The 17808-nt window shown below is 38.2% G+C and overlaps 1 protein-coding gene across 6 annotated transcripts in view; it reads left to right on the top strand.

Annotated features, from left to right (window-relative positions):
• Positions 1–17808, top strand: part of Calcrl (calcitonin receptor like receptor) — a 108362-nt gene that overhangs the window by 15074 nt on the left and 75480 nt on the right. For 4 of the 6 annotated variants that reach the window (XM_020182746.2, XM_020182745.2, XM_074071244.1 and 1 more), the window contains exon 2: positions 1226–1293. The exons of the other annotated variants lie outside the window; for them this stretch is intronic. The gene's annotated coding sequence lies outside the window, so the exon portion shown is untranslated. The remainder of the gene's footprint in view (positions 1–1225; positions 1294–17808) is intronic. 6 annotated transcript variants of the gene reach the window in all.

Raw genomic sequence — 17808 nt, 5'->3', positions numbered from 1 at the left:
TTTGAATTCAGGGCTTCATGCTTGCTAGACAAAGTGCTCTTACTGCTTGAGCCATTCTGCTAGCCCTCTGTCCACACTTTGAATGAGTCAAGTCATTCCTGCCTGAGAGCCACTGACCATATCATCCATTCAGGGACAACCTTTCTCCTGAGAAATCTTGACATATTCCCTCACCTCAGGTCCCTGTTCTGCTGATACAACTTCAGAGACATTTTCCATGATGGTCATACTCTTCTACCCACACTCTGTTAGGCTGCTTTATTTTGCTTCGTGGCACTTATTATCACTGGATCTTTATATATTTATTGTTTATTATGTGTTTTCTCCTAATAATATAAGATCTAGGAAGGCAGGGACTGCTGCATCCCCAGGTCACAGACTAGAGCCATGCATATATACTTCATCTCTTCCTGATGCTGTGATTGTGAACAATAGGAAGATCTGCCTTCAAATTTGTACCCCTGACAGTCAACATTTTGAAGACATAACAGCCAAAAACAATGTTTTTGGCTTCTTCCATGATAGCTTAATGGTAAACCTAAATGTGTCTGATCTATCTCCTCCTAACTTTCCGTTCAAATGCAGCATTTAAAATATATATGCTTATGACCTTACCTAAAAGTTCAGAGATATTTTTATGGAGATGGGATACAACAAGGAACTAAATTTTCACAACAACCTGAATAATCATTTATTTCGGTTTCAGTATTTTGTTTTGATTTATCAGTTTCTTAGAGGAGCACAACAGCCTCATACAATGAAGCTTAATCGTGTTGGGCTGTTTTGACCTCATTTAACTGTTCTGATAGGTAGCTGTCGATGTTGGGGAGAAAAGGTGAATAATCTACCTGAAATGGCACCATGCTTTTTTCTGCTTTAGAGAATACCCAGTTCTAACTTGTAATCCCTAGTACAGCACGATTTTGTTGTTGTTTTTCTTGCTTTAGCCTAGCAATGGTCTAGAAGCAGAAGAATCTTAGTGCCCTTTAAAATTTATTGTGTGGTTTGCTTTTTTAAAAAGCTCCTAGTTTATCTGGTAAACAGAATTCATGAATAGGACATCTGTCCATTATTTGTACATAAAATAAAACCAATTCTAAGATTAAAAAATATTTTTATGACTTAACAGGAAGACACACTGTTAGATACTTTTAAGTTAAATTCTATAAAATCCCTCTATCCATTAATATTGCCAAATTCACAAGAATGTTCTCTCATCATCCAGGGCCCTACGATGTTACACCAACCACTTGTGCTGCCACCTGTCAAAACTTTGGACGGCCCTACTTTCAGGTATTATATACATTACAAAAGAATGCTCATGACCTAATGAAAATAGCATGTTGGAGTCCAATAAAGTCAGGGATATTAAGAACACATTAACAGTAATAAGAAAGGTTTCAAAGATGATTTATAGCTAACTTCTAACTGAAAGAAACTCTTGAAAGGCAATCCAACAAAATACTAATAAAGATGGAATTATGAATTTCTGTCAAATTTTCTTTTTTGTGGCAGCTCTGGGGCTCAAACCCATAGCTTCACACCTGCTAGGCATGTGCTCTACTGCCTGAGCCATACCTACAACCCTTTTTGCTCTGGTTATTTTGGAAGCCTAGGATCTTGTGTTGTGCCTGAGTTGGCCTAGAGCACAATTTTCCTGTTTATGCTTCCTGCCATAGTTGGGATGACAGGTGCACCACCATGCCCAGATTTTTCTGTTGAGACAGGGTCTCATGAACTTTTGTGCCCCTGGAACTACAATCCTCCTGATCTCAGCTTCCTAAGTAGCCGGGAGACGGCATGAGCAACCATGCCTGGCACTTGTAAAACTTTCAAGATCATTTTCTTGGGCCCTTGGGGAGTCAAATTACCCTCATGTTCTTATTTCTTTGTCCAGATGATCAGGAGTGTTAAATTAATTTGAATGCATCCTACCAGATTTAGTAATACCAGTAATTTAATAATATAAGCCATGAATATCATGTATATTTATATTTATTATATATATATCACTTATTATCAGTATAACTATTTATAAAAAGAGAAAAAAGTTATGTTTAGTATTACAACAGGGTTAGGTTGTTGATGTCAATTTAATGCCTTTTCTCTGTAGAGTGCTTTGTTTTTCTCATGTATATTAATAAACATTGATATACATATATAAATAGGGGTGAAACTTTCTCATAACTGAAACATAAAAGGATACTCTATTTATAAGTAAGGCAACAAGAAAATGGGAGTGAGTTGTTTTAAAATTTTTTAACTATTCTAGATAATATTTTTAGAACTCCCTGGCAAAGCAGTTTCAATTTCAGTCCTGGCAAAGAACTGCAGGCTTCACGGGCAATGATGCTTCCAAAAAGACTACTGTTGCAGACAGATGTTTCTTCTTGTTTCTACTTGGCTTATAGTGCCATGTAAATAAGATATTAATTGTGCAGTTATTATTACACTTCAGAGCCTCCTTCCCAACGATATTATATCTCCTACCCTAACTTTTATTTTAAGAGTGAAAAGCATTTAACAATTCAATAATGAATCCTAATCCACTATGGCAGCATTAATGAAAATAAAGTTTACTAAATCATCTTAACTTAAATTCAAAGCCTCATGACATAATTCCTTCTTCTGTACTTAAACTATGATTTTTTAAATTCCCAAGTCATTCTGCTGGATCCAAAAATAGACCCTGTGTAATTGTTCTTTGTCCCACAGCTTGTCTTTGGGAACTCATCGTTGTTGTTCTATCCTTTTATGTGTCAGCTTCCTTCACACTTTACATTTCACATGACTCACTGTTCCTCAGAGCAAGGTTTGAACACTCAAAATGTCTACTTATATCTGACAGCTGAATTTTTCCTCCTAAACTTTTTTATGTAATGTGGTGCCAAATAAATTCTTATTAGGCCTCATTTTTGCTTACTGATGATATATAGGAAAGAGCTGGTTTTGACCTCCTACTGTGTGTACCAGTCATCTCTTCATGTGGATAGTAAGAGAATGATATGATATTTTTAGAGTATATTTCCAATGTATAAGTTGTAACATATGTTTGATAGTTTGGCAGAGATGAAGTGAAAGTGAATTACAAAATGAATGGTCCCAATTTAAACTGCTTTCTCTTTATTAGCTTCATCTCACAGGACTTCTGGAGCATTGATAAGACTTTTTTGTGAGAAGTTAATTACTGACTTTGCAATGCTTTTTATTTTACTTCTGGCAAGTACAGTTTAAAGCATAAGTGAATTTAAATTCTAGCAAAAATGACATTTGGAAGATCATCCCAAGGGAGATCAATGTAACAGAGAAGCAAGGCCACTTTGCCATCATGGTAGTTTGAATCACAAGAGGCTCAGGTTTAACCTAATAAAAGCTGCACATAACTGAGATTGGGGAAGGGGCACTCCTATTCTTAGTTCATTTACCACTATCGTGTAAGGCTATCCGCTAACTCCTCTTAAACTCTTTATTTCTAAGTCTGTGAAATGCACAGACTATACTGTAATATCTCTCTGGTCCATTCTAGCTCTGAGTCTAGAAACTCTGACTACAACTGTTCTAATCTGAGGAATTGAGCTAGAAATAAAAATGTCATCTGAAGTTCTTCCTAAAAAACAATGTGGTTTCTCATAGTTCAGATGCTCTAACTTCAAGTATTCTTGCAGTTTTATTACCTAATCATTTAGCAGACTCTGAAACTTGAGAGATGGGAAAGAGAGAAAAAAAATGAGAAATGTCACTGGCTAAAATGAATTTTGACCAGAGAGGGATCTATTTCTACTTGTCACTGAAGTTTAATAATCTACTGAAAGTTCTTTCTGACTCCAAGATAGTAAATATATTAACTTTCTGATAAATTTAGATTACTATGTTCATTTTCACATTTAAGTCTTAGTCTGGTTTAAACTGAAATTCAGATATAGTTTCCCCACAAAAGAGGACAATTGTTTCAGTGCTTTTCATTAGTTTTTCCTTCCCATATTAACAAGATTTTCAGCTCTCAGAAGCAGAAGTAAGAGGATCGTGAGTTGGAGGCCAGCTTGGGCTATATAATGAGACACTGTCTAAAAAGAAGTAAAGAAAAAAAAAGAAGAAAGAAATCTTTGCAATTTTAAAATATATTTCAACAGAAGAAAGTTCTATGGATAAGGGCGGATAGTGAAACAAAGTTTGATTTTGTGAAGAGAAAGAAATGAAGTATAGCTTCTCACCATTCAGAAGATCACATTCATTTATTTTTAATGAAAATGTTGGGCACCGAACTGTTCACATATTTAAACTTCAATGGGAACATTAAAAGAATGATCTATAATAGTTATAGTTTAAAGTGTCAACATTTAAAATGTGCCAAAAATTACATGCTTTAAAACTGAGCTGTCAATTGACATGAGTAAAGTTCTTTCAAAATTATTTTACAAAGCCTGTCAACAAAAAAAAATTGAAGAATACTGCTTCAGACTAGTGTTTCATTAATCCTTGCATTTCCCCCCATAAGAAACACCATTAAATAAGTTCATCAAAAACATGCATATGCTGGGATCCAGTGGCTCATGCCTGAAATTCTTGCTATTCAGGAAGAAGAGATCAGGAGGATCACGGTTTGAAGCCAGCCCAGGCAAATAGTTCATGAGCCCTGTCTTGAAAATACCCAACACACACACAAAAAAAGGCTGAAGGAATAGCTTACGTGGTAGACACTGCCTAGCAAGGGTGAGGCCCTGTATTCAAACCCTAATACTACCAAAAGAAAAAGGCACATAAATTTTCTTATGATGAAAGTATGAGTTATAATATCATTGTGCCATGCATTTCATTGTACAGTGCATTCATTTGTGAGCAGATCAACTAACCTTATCTATCAAACTTGACTTAATGACAGGAGGAAAAATTGGATCCAGAATAACGCAACTCAATACAACTTGTAGTATAGAAATGTGTTCTTGGTACTATTGATAAATGAATAAATGTGACTCTGCAAGTGGTAGGTTGAAGATACTAGAAGAACTTCTCTTTTGTTATTAAGGATAATGAATCATAACGAAGTTCCATTGTAAGGAAAGATCCATTGCAACTAGGGCTATGTAATTCCATGTGTCATAAAAGAATTGGTGATACGACCATTAGCAAATAGCTCACTTTTATTCTTTTTTTAAATAAGCAATACTATACATTTGCAAAAAATAAGAAATTGTTATCATTTGTTATCATAAAATGTGAAAAACTTTCATAACCTTCTTCTGAGATGGATTTATCCATAAAATAAACAATTGAACAGAAAGCATCTAAAGAAGAAGTTTTATCACATTCCAAAAATTTGATCTGTAGTTAAGCACAGATGACACATGTAGGAATTTCAAGTGTTCAGGGTTCTTGAACCTGTTCTGAGAATGAAAGCACAGACAGACTCCAATAGCAAAGGTTGGAAAGATTTTATTTGTAGAGAATAGAAGAGAAAGACTGCATAGTGCGGAATGCAGGGGGACCCGGAAACAGGTGATCCTGTGGGTCAGGGAGGGGATTGGGTTTTATAGCTTTTTTTCTTTGTGTATTGCCTGAGGGTAGAGATGCCTTTCAGAAGCAGATGGGCATTTGCTGGGGAGGAGAAGTGTCTCCTGGACCTCCAGCAGTTCGTCCTTCAGTAGGATTGATTCAACCCCAGTAGGATTCTAATCCTGGGCCTGTTGTGGCATGTCTATAAATTTCAGTCCTGTTGTAACTGAAACAGGAGAATTATGAGTTCAAGGCCAGCATTGGCTACACAGGGAGACCCTATCTCAGAAACAAAAAAAAACAAAAAACAAAACAACAACAATAAAAAAAAAAGCTGTCTGACCCCTCAGGCCAAATTTGTGCCAAAGCCATTACATCCAAAATGAATTCTAATTTCAGTACAGTGCAGTTTTCAAACCTCACAATAAAAAACAAAAGAAAAAACAAACAACAAAAGCAATCTTTGTTTTGTTACACTCTAACATTTTATGTTTGTTTGTTTCTTATTATATCTGCTAGACCTTACTTAATCTTCCTTTTAAAGGAAATTAGTTATCTTTTATGGAATATATCAATTTTAACCAAATATTTCCTCCTTCTAAAATATGTAGATGTCACTGTGAATATAATAAAGTGAAAGTTCTTCCTTATTTACTTATTTTTAATTCATTTGGAGGCTGGGGATTGAATGCTGGGCTCAATCCTGCTAAGCCCACAGTTCACCAGAGCTAGACCCCTGCCTATGACACAATTCATCTATGTCTCTCAGAGTTACAAATCTGCCACTTTTGCTTAACTTCCAGCCAGCTCTCTCTACACTACACAGCTTTATATTTTCCAAGATTATCCATTTTTCTGTCTGTATTGCTCCATTGGTCATAGGATATTTATGAATGACAATTTTGGTTCGTTGCATTAACATATAGAGTCCTATTAATATATTCAACAACCTGTCTTTTTATATTACTGGTTTATATTTCTGCACATTGCACTTATAGATTTCTATTACAAGAGATAAATTTCTACCTTAATGCCTAAAAGAGCCTAGAAGCTTAAGGAACAAAGGGTGTGTCTTCTAAGGAAGGCTCAGTCATTTACAGTATTTTTACAGGAAGTTCCCACTGTGGCTAAATGCTCTTTACTCTCTCAGATTGTGGTAGATATCTCACAAAGGAAAACCCAACACAAATATTTACAGCTTTTAATGTGCTAAACCTGGAGCATTCCTGCCAATGAGAAACAGAACTTGGATTTAAAGAAAAGTAAAGCTATGATTCAATGATTCTGGCAAACAGACCTGCCAAGCGATATGAGATGGTTTACATTGTATAGCAATTGTTTGAAAAGATCTATTTCTTCACAGTCAGAACATTTAATTCTACATTCTATTATTATTATCCAGTTTGTCCTTGAAGACTAAATTTTTCTCTGAGAAAAATTAGTTTTGAAACAAAGAGCCACTCACTTCTTTTACAGTCATCTAAATACTATAATGTGAATTCTAATTTGTAAATTCTCTATTGGAACTCAATTGCTTTGATGTCATTCCTGGGCATGGAAATTTCAAGTCCTATACTCAAATCTTCTAGCATAATGGATTCATAGCTTCTTAGGATTAGAAGTATTCTTATAGATTTTTGAAACAACCTTATTCATTTTTAAAATGAAAAGTTGACACACTTCAAAGAAACAAGGTAGTAACCTAATTATCACAAGCAAAATTAGTATACATTTCATTTAAATTCACTTGTATTAACTAGAAATTAATTTTCTGGCTTGAGGAGATATTGTTTTTGGGTGTGGAAACTGTGAGGGATTTTTGAGTTTTATTTGACTAGGGAGGGCTATCCTGGCTCACCCTATACTCATCTCATCAGTCCACACTATGGGATCTATTTGTTCCTAAAGGAGGGGGCAGCAGAGACAGCTGCCTGGGGGGAGGAGAATTTAAGCTTTTAGTTGAGATAGAAAATTCCATCCCAGCAGAATCACTGGAGTTTCAGAAACTATGAGGAAAGAGTGACAGAAGAGGAGGTCTCCCCAAGAGCAGGCCAGAGGTTGGGTAAACTAGCGCTCTAGGGGCTGGCGAGATATGCCCCGAACCATAACCTTGTCATTGGACTGGGGACCGGGAAAGAAAGATAAAACAGAGAAATAAGCTCCACTGTCTAGGAGGAAAATGATCTTTTGTTTTTCTGCCATGAGGCTCCTCAACATCGATGCCAAGAAGTGGATTGTGGACAGGAGGCTGAGACCCATCAATCCATAGGAGGTGGCACCTCGTTTTCCATCTGGAGGCAGGGGGCACTTAGACCTCCAGTGCTTACCTTTGCAGAGAGGGCAGGGTCCTGGTTGGGGGTGGAACTGTCTCCCGGGCTGTCCCCCCTTAAGCATTCTCTGCAGAAATGCCCCTCCTGTTCACCATGGTAGGACCCCAGTCAAGTGGGGGCAGCAATGAGGTCATGTCTTTTAGTATACAGACATGGCTAGTTGTATTAGTTGATCCAATGACTTTTCTCCTTAAGCCACAGACTGAGTTTTCTACAAATATCTGGGGCTGACTGTTAGAAATTTATCTTTGAGGAGAACCTCTCTCACCTGTGGCTCTGGGTGCACCATGGTACGCTTTCTGATAGCATCCTTAAGATGCTGTAGAAAGGTAAGGGGATTTTCTTTAGGGTGTTGCTGTAAAGTAAAGTTGTTATTTTACATTGACACCTGACACTCTGGAGAGCAGGTCTCTGAACTATTCAGAGTTTCCTCAGTTTCCTCACTTGAAGAATGAGGGATCTGGTCTAAGCTAAACTACTTTCTATCACTATGAGATGGCTGAAGTGACATTAATGCCACTTATCTTTCTTACCATTTTTTTTTTTATTTAGCATGTTGGGGAATTGAATCCAGGGCTTTGCACATGCTGGGCAGACATTCTCCCACTGAGCTACTTCCTCAGCCCCAAATATCTTTTTTGGTTTTGGCTGTACTGGATTTGAACTCAGGGCTTTATGCCTGCAAAGTGGCACTCTACTGCTTGAGCCATATCACCAGCCCCTTTTAGTGTGGATCTGTCAAGGAGACTGCCTGTGCCCCTGTAGGTAGGCACATTTATTCCCTCATTTCCAGGTGCCACTAATATTGGGGCTCATTGTAAATGGTAATCATTTCCACTCTGAGTAGCCTGGGCCAGAACCCATTGCTTTTCTAATGAGACAAGAATCTGGTCTAATAGAAGCATAATATCCTTTTGTGTCAATTGAAAGGTTTGGACCACAGAGATAAAGGTTTGGATGTATTGGTCTGGGGCATCAGCATAGCTGTCCAGATGTTTTTTAATTTCCTTTAGATCTGATAGCTGGAAGGGGACATAGACTCACCCTCTTCCTACCATTACCTATTGAAGGGGGAGGCACCCATTAGGAGGTTCTGAACATTGGGGTGGCTTAGAAGGTAGGGCAGAGGGTGGAGCAGTAGGGGCAGGCCTTGTCATTGATAAGGGGCTTTTCTGGTCCTCCTTCCCATGTTTATCCTGTGGCTTACAAAGAATGGCTAATGTTTGAGTATCTAAATAGCAATTGTGGAGCCAATCTGAGATGAAAGAAAATTTGTGTAGGGGACCTCAGTTCACTTTTTTCCTTTTATAGAAAAGGTCTAATGGGAGTATGGTATTGTAATTTAAGGAACCCTGTGAAGGCCACTTCTCTTGGTCACCCAAGGCATACTGGGGCCAGGCCTCAGTACACAGTTTTCAACATCTACAAGCCAGAAGACTGGAAGGTATAAGTCCCATCTAGAAAAAACAAAATGCTAGGATCCTGTCTTTTAGTTAACAGCGGGCAGCCTCTTTAATAAAAGCTACTTTTTTAACAAAGGAATGAATGGTCTGTAAAGTTAGAGGAGGGCATTCAGAGGGCATCCTGGGCTAATTACCATACTGTCCATTTTGCGATTTTTGGGACTATAACCTTGAGCTAACAATTGGCTTACAAGGGCTGGGTCCGGTGCCCTGAGGTGTGAGGTGGGGCTAGGAGCAGGGCTTGTTCAAGGTGCCATTCCCTCCACACACACCCAGGACAAGTGAGCCTGACTGCCTAGCCCTGATCCTGTGACTTGTTGCCCCTTCCCCACTTCCTGTGTACTCTGCATGCGTTTTATTCTAGGGGAAGTGGCGGAAAGCAGCAGCCACTGCCATGTGCAGCTGACGGCCTAGGATGTGTGTTGGGTCTCTTAGCTATGGCAGACATTCCCGCTGTGCACGAGTGCACCTATCTGCTTTCCTTCCTCCCCTGTGAGGGCAGAGTTAGGGCATTAGCATGGCAGCTGTAGTTTTTTTTTAAGTGCCTTTTGTAAAGCAGCTGACTTAAAGTTACTTTAGACTGAGAGTTCTGGCAAACTAGTTGGAATAACTTAAGTCATAAGCTACTATGCTATAAGTTTTTCATGGGAGGTGGGGTCCCAGTAAGCCCAGGGAGGGGAAGGCAGACAGAGACAAAGGACACACAGTGAGACCATGGAGAAAGCAGAAAAGGTTGCCTGACATCTTAGGTAAGGGAGGGGAGGGTAGAGCCTGGAGGCACGACACACACCTGAGGGATTAGTCATCACCTGTGCCTTTAGGTGGCTCCCATTGACTGGTACTGGAACACTTTCACCAACATGAAACCTCCACTGTCTGGTCATTGTCTCAGGAAAAAGGGGCATTAGACAGGAGGGGAAAGAGAAGCAGTCATCGGATGCTGTAATCAAACAGGACTCTGCCAATGTAGCATGAGGTGTACCCAAATAAATTCCCGGTTTGGTCTCAGTCCACAGGGAGGGAGCATGAGCTTTCCCAGATCTGGAATTCCCTGAGGCCAGAATTGGCAAGGAGTGGCTTGACACCATCACAGGAAAGTCCCTCAGGAAGATAGGAAGAAAGAGGCAGGGAGAGCAGTACAAGAAATCTGCTTACATGGGGAAGAAGGAGGTTTGGGAGAGGATTTGGTTCATTTAGAAGCTTATTTAGAGGCTAATAGAACCTGCACAGGGGAACAGAAAGTACAGAGGGAGAGTTTGGTGCAGAGCTAGGAAAAGGATTGGGCATAGGAAAGCTCCTTCCCATTACCAGTGCGCTCACAGAAATTGTATAAATCCCTTAGAATATTGCAATCAAAAATGCCATTAAGTGACCATTTGGAGGCATTGTCTAATGGGTATTGGGGCCACGTCTGATTTCAGAGAAAAATGAGCTTTTGTGGCTTAAGATCAGGCGTTAGGCGGAGGGGACCAAGGTTGGCCAGGAGACATCCCAATGGGGAGTCTGAAGGAATTTGAGATGGTCCAACTCCATGGTGAGGCCTGACCTGAGGAAAGATATGGCTTGCCTCCCCACAATATCAGGTCCTCAGGAGAGTGAGAGAGATGTGGAGAACCCAGAGGGAACATCTTCACCACGAGGGTCCACAGTCCTAGTGGGGAACCTGGTTCCCAGGGACTGGAAGGAGCTGAGACCTAGCACTAGGATTTTGAGGAAATGAGAGAGATCACAGCTCTGCATGTGAGAAGGACTCATCAAGAAAGAGGACCTTGAGGGAAGATTGGCCGGTGGTAGATGGCAATTGGAGGCACACTGCAGTGGAGGAATTTCCCTGTGAGCTAGTGAGGGAGCAGCGCTTTCTAGGATTGGGGGTTCTGGCAAAGCAGCTCTGATCCCAGAGGAAGGGAATGGGGGTAGAGAAAGAGAGACCGGGATGGGGTGGGGGAGGCCGGGAGAGCAAGGTCAGTGCTGGGAGTGCACCCCGATCCGAGTCACGTCACCAAAATGTTAGGAAAAATGCCACTCACAAAGAAAGCTCAGGAGAAAAGTCTCACATCCATAGAACAAAGTTTAATGGCAGGCCCAAACTGCCAGGCTGGCCAGGGAAAAGATGGTGCAGCAGTGATTCTGGGCCAGGCATTGCTTTTATAGAAGGGGGATGTTAAGGAAGTTAGCGCATGTGCAGTAGTCTCTGTTAAGGGCGGGGCTGTCCTTGGGAGTTTCAAGTGAGGTCTGAGGATAAAATGGCCACTGATTTTAAATGGTAACATTATTGTTCTATCAGCAGGGACATCAGCTGGCTTCACATTAGTGAAACACACAAAAAAGAAAATATAGGCCTTGCTTATTAAATCTAACTCTTTTATTCTTTATTTATTTCACTTATTTATGTAATTATTTATATTTTTGATGGTGCTAGAGCTTGAACCCAAGAGCTCATGTATTCTAGGTAAGAGTTTTTGACACTGAGCTACATCACCACCTAAATGAAATGTTTTAAAATTCATCGATTTTTAAAAATCTGCATGAACCTTTATAAAATTATTTTTTCTAAAACTATTTCAATTTCAATTGAAATTGCAGTAATTAAGAACATTCAAACTGTGGATATAATTTGGTGTTCCTCCTTTAATGTGTTTCCTACTATCTATTTTGGCTCTTTTGGTAACAGATTTTTGAATGTTATCTCAAAGTACTTCTAACGATTAGGAATTTCCTCTTATTAATATGGTGGAACCAGGGTGGAATACTTCATCTAAATTTCCTTCCTTGGCCACTTTCTACTACCCTTCCACCAACATTGGTATATTTGGAGAAACATGCAAAGAAGCTGAATTTTCCTAAAGAAAAGAGGAAAATTTCATTTTGTCTTGTTGCATTATGTGGGCTCTCAACTCTGGTCATGGAACATAAAATTTTAAATGCCATTTAAAATTTCATTTATCCTTCACTGGGCACTTAAAATGAATTAGAGCATCTATGGAGTGAGAGATGAAGGATATATTTAATGAGAGAATTAGTAAAACTCTGGACAGGAATTGTGTTGCTTTGGGGCAACATAATCAAGGGTGCAATTGAAGACCATTTTTCAACCAATTCTACATAAACCATTCTGGAACATTAAAAGTTTATAATTTTGAGAGATGGGAATTTGGTTGGTATAAGGCAGAATTTAGTGTCAAGAGTAAAATCATGCGGAGTCCTAGTGGCTCATACCTGTAATTGTGGCTACTCAAGAGACAGAGATCAGGAAGATCTCAGTTTGAAGTCAGCCCGGGCAAATAGTTCTGGATACTCTGTCTTGAAAAAACCCATCACCTTGATGGGTTCAAGGTGTAGGCCCTGAGTTCAAATCCCAGTACCACAATAAAAAAAAAGAGTAAAATCACTTTAAATAACCCTCAGGGCAGAAGGCATAGACAAACTAGATTGGACACTTGAGAAAGAATTATATATATTGGTCTTATGAAAGAGAATGGCTTGTGAACCATCTCTTTAGAGATAATTAAGAAACACTTGAAACTTTGAAGGATACTGGAGGTCCTATGTTTGAAGGTACAGATGAAATGAGGACTTTGTGCATTATTGGTAGTTTGACTTGATACTTATAGGCTGCTGGGGGCTAACAAGGTTTTAATCACAAGAACAATCATGGAAGAGTTTACATAGATATAAGATAACTATTTAAATAGTATGAAATTAAGAGTAGATTTTAAAGTATTTGAAATTGTGAAAATAGTATGTGGACTATTGGATTATGTAGCTGATTTAAAATTACTTAAGCTTGAGTCACCTGGCAATAAGAAGGCATGTGATGTTTCCTTATTTGCAAATGGCAAAAAGGGAATGTAACTACTTCCACGTGGGTGGTTTTTCTGCTTATGTATGTATCCCTAAAGATTAATTTATTCCTGGCATTGATAGTTCTACCTAAGAAAGGCAACATGTAAATTCATGAAAGTCAGCCATGAAATAATAAGTCCTCATTCACAAGTTCTAGACATGTATTGTTACTCTATTTATGTTCAGATAGTCTAAGATGAGATATGAGAAACTTATTATCTTCTGTTCTCTAACAATAGTCTTCCTTTACACCTCAGTTCACTTATATCCTTTACAGGTAACATTTTAAAATGTGGGGTTTTTTTTCTTTTTACTTGAGATGCCACTCCAAGATACTGAAATGCAAATCCATATTACCTCCCATTGCTTTTAGACTCCAGTTGATTTATATGAGACCCTGATGATTTATTTTCCTCCTGGTAGTTGACGAGAACTCATAACTGGTTTCAATGCGTTCTTTTAATAGACTTTTTTTTTTTTTGGCCTGTACTGAGATTTACTGCTGCTTCAGACAAATACATAAAGCTTAGGAAGGCATCATTTTCTGCAGTGATCTTTACCTCAGGGTCAGCTCTTCTATCAGTCTGCTTCTTGTCTTTTGAAAAAAATTCAAAAGAAGAAATATGATTATGACTGTTGGCCAATTTCAGCTGTACCTTCAACTAGTTTCAATATACTTAAAAAAATGGTTAAAAGAATGAGAGATTTTTACATGATCGGCATTGTGAATATGATGGTATAATTCATGAAAGAATTCTGATCTATTCTAGAACTAGTTCACTAAGTGATTCTTTTAATCAAATTGATTCTATATATGAAAGTCTCTGTTACATTCAATGTCTGGGAAAGGTATGATTTTTTAAGTGCATGCAATGCCAACACATTTGATTAACTTTAACCTCCTACATAAAAACAGTGCATGATGTTCTTATTCTGGATGGTTCTTAGAAATGTTAGCATCTGTTTTATTTATGGATTTTGGAGTCCTTTCTATTAGGAATTTTATTTCACTGTGAAAATAACAACTAAAGGTTGAATTATTAGTAGGGCAAGAAGATGTTAAGTCAGCTTTTTCCAGAAAGATTAGGATATGGCTTTAAAACTAATTTTAATTAATCATAGCTTTTAAACATGGTATATATAATGACTTAATGTTATGCTAATCATCTTCATTATGCCTTCAGGCAGGTTTCATAGATCCTTTACAGGTAGATGTATACCACTAGAAGAAAGGAAAACCTTTTTTTTTTTTTTCTTTTTTTTTTTTTTTTTCATTTTTCTTTTATCATTCATATGTGCATACAAGGCTTGGTTCATTTCTCCCCCCTGCCCCCACCTCCTCCCTTACCACCCACTCCACCCCCTCCCGCTCCCCCCCTCAATACCCAGCAGAAACTATTTTGCCCTTATCTCTAATTTTGTTGTAGAGAGAGTATAAGCAATAATAGGAAGGAACAAGGGGTTTTGCTGGTTGAGATAAGGATAGCTATACAGGGCATTGACTCACATTGATTTCCTGTGCGTGGGTGTTACCTTCTAGGTTAATTCTTTTTGATCTAACCTTTTCTCTAGTTCCTGGTCCCCTTTTCCTATTGGCCTCAGTTGCTTTAAGGTATCTGCTTTAGTTTCTCTGCATTAAGGGCAACAAATGCTAGCTAGTTTTTTAGGTGTCTTACCTATCCTCACCCCTCCCTTGTGTGCTCTCGCTTTTATCATGTGCTCATAGTCCAATCCCCTTGTTGTGTTTGCCCTTGATCTAATGTCCACATATGAGGGAGAACATACGATTTTTGGTCTTTTGAGCCAGGCTAACCTCACTCAGAATGATGTTCTCCAATTCCATCCATTTACCAGCGAATGATAACATTTCGTTCTTCTTCATGGCTGCATAAAATTCCATTGTGTATAGATACCACATTTTCTTAATCCATTCGTCAGTGCTGGGACATCTTGGCTGTTTCCATAACTTGGCTATTGTGAATAGTGCCGCAATAAACATGGATGTGCAGGTGCCTCTGGAGTAACAGTCTTTTGGGTATATCCCCAAGAGTGGTATTGCTGGATCAAATGGTATATCGATGTCCAGCATTTTAAGTAGCCTCCAAATTTTTTTCCAGAGTGGTTGTACTAGTCTACATTCCCACCAACAGTGTAAAAGGGTTCCTTTTTCCCCGCATCCTCGCCAACACCTGTTGTTGGTGGTGTTGCTGATGATGGCTATTCTAACAGGGGTGAGGTGGAATCTTAGTGTGGTTTTAATTTGCATTTCCTTTATTGCTAGAGATGGTGAGCATTTTTTCATGTGTTTTCTGGCCATTTGAATTTCTTCTTTTGAGAAAGTTCTGTTTAGTTCACATGCCCATTTCTTTATTGGTTCATTAGTTTTGGGAGAATTTAGTTTTTTAAGTTCCCTGTATATTCTGGTTATCAGTCCTTTGTCTGATGTATAATTGGCAAATATTTTCTCCCACTCTGTGGGTGTTCTCTTCAGTTTAGAGACCATTTCTTTTGATGAACAGAAGCTTTTTAGTTTTATGAGGTCCCATTTATCTATGCTATCTCTTAGTTGCTGTGCTGCTGGGGTTTCATTGAGAAAGTTCTTACCTATACCTACTAACTCCAGAGTATTTCCTACTCTTTCTTGTATCAACTTAAGAGTTTGGGGTCTGATATTAAGATCCTTGATCCATTTTGAGTTAATCTTGGTATAGGGTGATATACATGGATCTAGTTTCAGTTTTTTGCAGACTGCTAACCAGTTTTCCCAGCAGTTTTTGTTGAAGAGGCTGCTATTTCTCCATCGTATATTTTTAGCTCCTTTGTCAAAGATAAGTTGCTCATAGTTGTGTGGCTTCATATCTGGATCCTCTATTCTGTTCCACTGGTCTTCATGTCTGTTTTTGTGCCAGTACCATGCTGTTTTTATTGTTATTGCTTTGTAATATAGTTTGAAGTCAGGTATTGTGATACCTCCTGCATTGTTCTTTTGACTGAGTATTGCCTTGGCTATTCGTGTCCTCTTGTGTTTCCATATAAATTTCACAGTAGATTTTTCAATCTCTTTAATGAATGTCATTGGAATTTTGATGGGAATTGCATTAAACATGTAGATTACTTTGGGGAGTATCGACATTTTTACTATGTTGATTCTACCAATCCATGAGCATGGGAGATCTCTCCACTTTCTATAGTCTTCCTCAATCTCTTTCTTCAGAAGTGTATAGTTTTCCTTGTAGAGGTCTTTCACATCTTTTGTTAGGTTTACACCTAGGTATTTGATTTTTTTTTGAGGCTATTGTAAATGGAATTGTTTTCATACATTCTTTTTCCGTTTGCTCATTGTTAGTGTATAGAAATGCTAATGATTTTTCTATGTTGATTTTATATCCTGCTACTTTGCTATAGCTATTGATGATGTCTAGAAGCTTCTGAGTAGAGTTTTTTGGGTCTTTAAGGTATAGGATCATGTCATCTGCAAATAGGGATATTTTGACAGTTTCTTTACCTATTTGTATTCCTTTTATTCCTTCTTCTTGCCTAATTGCTCTGGCTAGGAATTCCAGTACTATGTTGAATAGGAGTGGAGATAGTGGGCATCCTTGTCTGGTTCCTGATTTTAGAGGGAACGGTTTTAATTTTTCTCCGTTAAGTATAATGCTGGCTGTAGGTTTGTCATATATAGCTTTTCTAATGTTGAGGAACTTTCCTTCTATTCCTAGTTTTCTTAGAGCTTTTATCATGAAATGATGTTGGATCTTATCAAAGGCTTTTTCTGCATCTATTGAGATGATCAAGTGGTTTTTGTCTTTGCTTCTGTTAATGTGGTTTATTACATTTATTGATTTTCGTATGTTGAACCACCCCTGCATCCCTGGGATGAAGCCTACCTGGTCGTGGTGGATAATCTTTTTGATGTGTTGCTGAATTCGATTTGCCATTATTTTGTTGAGGATTTTTGCATCAATGTTCATTAAGGAGATTGGCCTATAGTTCTCCTTTTTGGAGGTGTCTTTGCCTGGTTTTGGGATAAGTGTAATACTGGCTTCATAAAATGTGTTTGGCAGTTTTCCTTCCCTTTCTATTTCATGGAACAGTTTAAGGAGGGTTGGTATCAGTTCTTCTTTAAAGGTCTGATAGAATTCAGCAGAGAATCCATCAGGTCCTGGACTTTTCTTTTTGGGGAGACTCTTGATTGCTGCTTCAATTTCATTTTGTGTTATAGGTCTATTCAGGTGATTAATTTCCTCTTGGTTCAGTTTTGGATGATCATATGTATCTAGAAATCTGTCCATTTCTTTTAGATTTTCAAATTTATTTGAATATAGGTTCTCAAAGTAGTCTCTGATGATTTCCTGGACTTCCATGGTGTTTGTTGTTATCTCCCCTTTTGCATTCCTGATTCTACTAATTTGGGTTTTTTCTCTCCTCATTTTAGTCAGGTTTGCCAGGGGTCTATCGATCTTGTTTATTTTTTCAAAGAACCAACTTTTTGTTTCATTAATTCTTTGTATGGTTTTTTTGGTTTCTATTTCATTGATTTCAGCTCTTATTTTTATTATTTCTCTCCTTCTATTTGTTTTGGGATTTGCTTGTTCTTGTTTTTCTAGGAGTTTGAGATGTATCATTAGGTCATTGATTTGGGATCTTTCAATCTTTTTAATATATGCACTCATGGCTATAAA

The sequence above is a fragment of the Castor canadensis genome, chromosome 4 (assembly GCF_047511655.1).
Source record: "Castor canadensis chromosome 4, mCasCan1.hap1v2, whole genome shotgun sequence".
Classification (NCBI taxonomy): Eukaryota; Metazoa; Chordata; class Mammalia; order Rodentia; family Castoridae; genus Castor; species Castor canadensis.
This window is presented reverse-complemented; position numbering and strand designations above follow the sequence as displayed.